Raw genomic sequence first — 4,924 nt, forward strand, 5'->3', positions numbered from 1 at the left:
TTTTTCTACTGTAAACCTCCAGTCAAAACTTCTCCTTCGGGAGTTCTGTTGTGGCTCAGTGGTAACGAACCCAGCTAGTATCCATGAGGACACAGGTTTGATCCCTGGCCTCACTCAGTGGGTTAGGGATCTGGCATTGCTGAGAGCTGTAGCGTAGGCTGAAGACGCGGCTCGGATCTTGCATTGCTGTGGGTGTGGTGTAGGCGGGCAGCTGTAGCTCTGATTCAACCCCTAGCCTTCCAATCTCCATATGCTGGGGGGTGTGCCCCTATAAAGGCAAAAAAAAAAAAAAAATCCAAATAATGAACAAAAAACCCCTTTCTCAAAAAAAAAAAAAAAAAAAAAACCCTTCTCTTTCCAGGCCCAACCCAGAAACCACACTTTCACTGAGCTGCCCAGTGGGATAATGAAGCTTTAGGTTCTCTTGTCCCAACACCACCAACTCTGCACCTTGCACCCCTGAGGCCACCTGTGTACTGCTATAAACTTGCACGCAGACATGTCTTGTTGCCATCTTGAACGGCAAGCGCCTTCCCCACACATCTTAGTTCCTCCCTCAGGGTCCACTCAGAGAATGTTTGTTCAAATATCTGTTCCTTCCGTGAACCGAATCCCTCTTGAGCATCTACAACATGCCTGGTATGGCGTTAGAAGCTGGACTGGCCCGGTTTTCCATCCTCACTGTGACACGAAGGGCAGCACTATCCATTTCTGTGCTGGGGGACTGAGGCAGACAGGGATTAAGCAGCTCGCCTAAAGACACAGGGCAAGTAAATGCAACCATAGGATTCTCAACAGGTATGTCTACCATGCTTTTTTTTTTTTTTGTCTTTTTAGGGCTGCATTCATGGCATATGGAGATTCCCAGGCTAGGGGTCTAATCAGAGCTACAGCTGCCGGCCTATACCACAGCCACAGCAATGCAAGATCCGAGCCATGTCTGCGACCTACGCCTCAGCTCACAGTAATGCCAGATCCTTAACCCACTGAGCAAGGCCAGGGGTCGAATCTGCAATCTTACGGTTCCTAATAGGATTCGTTTCTGCTGCGCCATGATGGGATCCCCCCTTATTTTTAAATTTATAATGATTTTTATTTTTCCCATTATAGCTGATTTACAGTGTTCTGTCAATTTTCTACTGCAGAGCAAGGTGACCCAGTTACACATACATGTATACATTCTTTTTTACCATGCTTCTATACATGGACAAAACCTTCATTGAAAAATGTACATGCACCCCTCTGTTCATTGCAGCACTATTCACAATAACCAAGACATGGAAACAGCCTAAATAGCCATTGACAGATGAATGGGTTAGGAAGATGTGGTATAGGAATTCTCGTCGTGGCACAGGGGAAACAACACCGACTAGGAACCATGATGTTGAGGGTTTGATCCCTGGTCTCACTCTGTGGGTTAAGGATCTGGCATTGCCATGAGCTGTGGTGTAGGCTGGCAGCTGTAGCTCTGATTTGATCCCTAGCCTGGGAACCTCCATATGCCACGAGTGTGGCCCTAAAAAGCAAAAACAAAAAAAAAGAAGGTGTGGTACATATACACAACAGAATACTACTCAGCCATAAAAAAGAACAAAATATTGCAGTAAGGTGGATGGAACTAGAGACTCTCATACTAAGTGAAGTAAGTTGGAAAGAGAAAGACAAATACCATATGCTATCACTTATATTTGGAATCTAATATATGGCACAAGTGAATCTGTTTACAGAAAAGAAACAAACTCATGAACCCGGAGAACAGACTTGCTGCCAAGGGGGAGGGGGAAGGAGTGGGAGGGACTGGGAGTTTGGGGTCAGTAGATGCAAACTATTGCATTTGGAGTGGACAGGCAATGAGGTCCTGCTGTGTAGCACAGGAAACTATAATCATTTGTGATGGAACATGATGAAGGATAATGTGAGAAAAAGAATGTGTGTATATGTATGTATGATTGGGACACTTTGCTGTACAGCAGAAATTGACAAAACATTATAAATCAACTATAATAAAAAGAATTAAGGAGTTCCCATTGTGGCTCAGTGGTTAACGAACCCGACTGGTATCCATGAGGACTCGGGTTTGATCCCTGGCCTTGAACAGTGGGTTAAGGATCCGGTGTTACCGTGAGCTGTGGTGTAGGTTGCAGACATGGCACAGATCTGGTGTTGCTGTGGCTGTGGTGTAGGCCAGCAGCTACAGCTCCAATTTGACCCCTAGCCTGGGAACCTCCATATGCTGCGGGTGTGGCCCTAAAAAGACAAAAGACAAAAATAAATAAATAATTAACAAAAGAAAAATAATTAAAAAAAAATCTACCAGGCTTCTTCTATTTCTGGAGACCTTAGGCTGTGTGTTCTAGAGCCTGGTTTCTACCTCACATCCCAAGATTTGCATTCTCTTCTCAAAGACATTGCACACAGCCCGCTGACGGCCTCCCTCTTCACAGTTGGTTCCAGGGTGGCTTGCCCAGGTGCTGGGAATGTCAGAGTGGAGTTTTCTGAGGAGGCTTCTCAGAGAATCACTGCTTGGACAGAAAAAGGCCCAGGCCCTTTCTGTGTTCTGGGGACCTACCCCTCCCCTGCCTCGTTTACATGGAGGAAAGTCTCTTTTTTTTTTTTTGTCTTTTCTAGGGCCACACCCATGGAATATGGAGGTTCCCAGGCTCGGGGTCTAATCAGAGCTGTAGCTGCCGGCCTACGCCACAGCCACAGCAATGCCAGATCCAAGCCACGTTGCAACCTACACTACAGCTCACGGCAACGCAGGATCCCTAACCCACTGAGTGAGGCCAGGTATCGAACCAGCAACCTCATGGATACTAGTTGGGTTCATTAACCACTGAGCCATGATGGGAACTCCTACATGGAGGAAATGAAAGCTCAGAGCCAGCGAGAGAGACTGTGAGATACATAGTCATCTGGCGGCCGCCCACTGCTCAGGACAAGGCTCTCCTCACCACTCTCCCTTCCTCTGCTTCTGGATTTTCTTGGGTGGTTTTTTATCACAGCCACCTCTATTTAAAGTCTAAATGGAATGAGACGTGAAAGTGAAGATTCTCCCTCTCACAAACAAACCTTCAAATGCTTACCTCGGGGGAAGTGGGAACTAGGCAGGTGGGGAGTGGGGTGTAGGTGGCGTAGTTTGGCTGGGCTGGGGCCTGAGTCATAGTATCAATATGATGAATAATTTTTATCTCTTCCTTTACTGCTCAGAATGGAAAAATGACTAAAAATGATGCCAAGTTCCTCTAGGTATTTCCCCTCAACGTCACCTTCTCACATGGGCTGCCTGCAACCCCAAATCTGGCTGCACAATCCAAACACATTCATTTCCCATGCAAAGTGTAAATCTAAAGAAGTTTGCCTTTGGTGAGCCAGGCTCTTTCTTGAGGCTTTATTCCACAATCCTGAGAGCTCTCCTACTGCTCTAAACATTCCCTGATGAATGAGTTTATACTAAAAGGTGAAAGACTGGAGTTCCCGCTGTGGCTCAGTGGGTTAAGAACCCGACATAAGTCCGAGAGCTGAGGTGGAACCAGCAGGGCTGCTCGCATCACTTGGTGCCCGGCGGGGCAAGGGCCGCCCATGGCCCCTGCGCAGCCTTCCCCGCAAAGGACCTCAGAGATGCGAGACCACACCGGCAGCCAGGGCTTGCCTCCATAGGCGCGGAAATTTGTTTCACTTCTTGGAGTTTGTTCGTTTTTCCTCTGATTTATTTATTTATTTATTTATTTATTTATTTATTTATTTATTTTCTTTATTTTGGACAAAATGTCGGTCCATGATGTAATAATTGAGCAAGGAACCTTGATGGCATGGGGAGCTTTGCAGAAGTTCTCCAAGAAATAACTTCATCGAGATGTCCAGTGATCCACAAAGATCCAATGACGAGAGCCCCAGCACCAGCAGTGGTAGGTCAGATGCAGATCAGCGAGACCCAGCCCCTCCAGAGCCAGAAGAACAAGAAGAAAGAAAACCTTCTGCCACCCAGCAGAAGACAAACACCAAATTCTCTAGCAAAACCACTGCGAAGTTATCCACTAGTGCTAAAAGAATTCAGAAGGATCTGGCTGAAATAACCCTTGAGCCTCCTCCTAACTGCAGTGCTGGGCCTACAGGATTTAACATTTATGAATGGAGATCTTGGTCCACCAGGTTCTGTATATAAAGGTGATGTGTTTTTTCCTGGATATCACATTTTCATCTGATCATCCATTTAAGCCCCCAAAGGTTACTTTCTGTACCAGAATCTATCACTGCAACATCAACAGTCAGGGAGTCATCTGCCTGGATGTCCTTAAAGACAACTGGAGTCCTGCTTTGACTATTTCAAAAGTTTTCCTGTCGATTTGTTCTCTTTTGACAGACTGCAACTCTGTGGATCCTCTGGTTGGAAGCATAGCCACTCAGTATTTGACCAACAGAGCAGAACATGACAGGACAGCCAGACAGTGGACCAAGAAATACGCAACATAATTCACATAATTTGTATGCAGTGTGAAGAAGCAGAAGGCATCTTCTTACTGTGCTGCAAATCTTTATAGCTTTTATAACACGAACTTCTGTGTATATGTTATACTGATTCTACTCTCTGCTTTTATCCTTTGGAGATTTGCAGACTCCCCAAAAAGGTAAATGCTATCAAGATTAGAACTTTGTAACTATAGATTAATTATGTTTAAAACACCTACTTACAAGTCTTGCTTCCTTGGGTTAGCATTTTTTTTTTTTTGCTTTTTAGGGCCACACCCATGGCATGCGGGGGTTCCCAGGCTAGGGGCCTAATCGGAGCTGCAGCTATCAGCCTACACCACAGACACAGCCACACCAGATCCGAGCCGCGTCTGCGACCTACATCACAGCTCATGGCACCGTCAGATCAAGGCCAGGGAAGGAACTCGAAACCTCATGGTTCCTAGTCAGATTC

General features: G+C 46.0%; 1 pseudogene; it reads left to right on the forward strand.

The window, feature by feature from the left end:
* The first annotated feature begins 3,841 nt into the window (after window positions 1–3,841).
* LOC125128878 (ubiquitin-conjugating enzyme E2 E3-like) lies at window positions 3,842–4,473 on the forward strand (annotated as a pseudogene).
* The last annotated feature ends 451 nt before the right edge of the window (window positions 4,474–4,924 follow it).

Source organism: Phacochoerus africanus, chromosome 6 (genome assembly GCF_016906955.1).
Source record: "Phacochoerus africanus isolate WHEZ1 chromosome 6, ROS_Pafr_v1, whole genome shotgun sequence".
In the NCBI taxonomy this organism is placed as follows: Eukaryota; Metazoa; Chordata; class Mammalia; order Artiodactyla; family Suidae; genus Phacochoerus; species Phacochoerus africanus.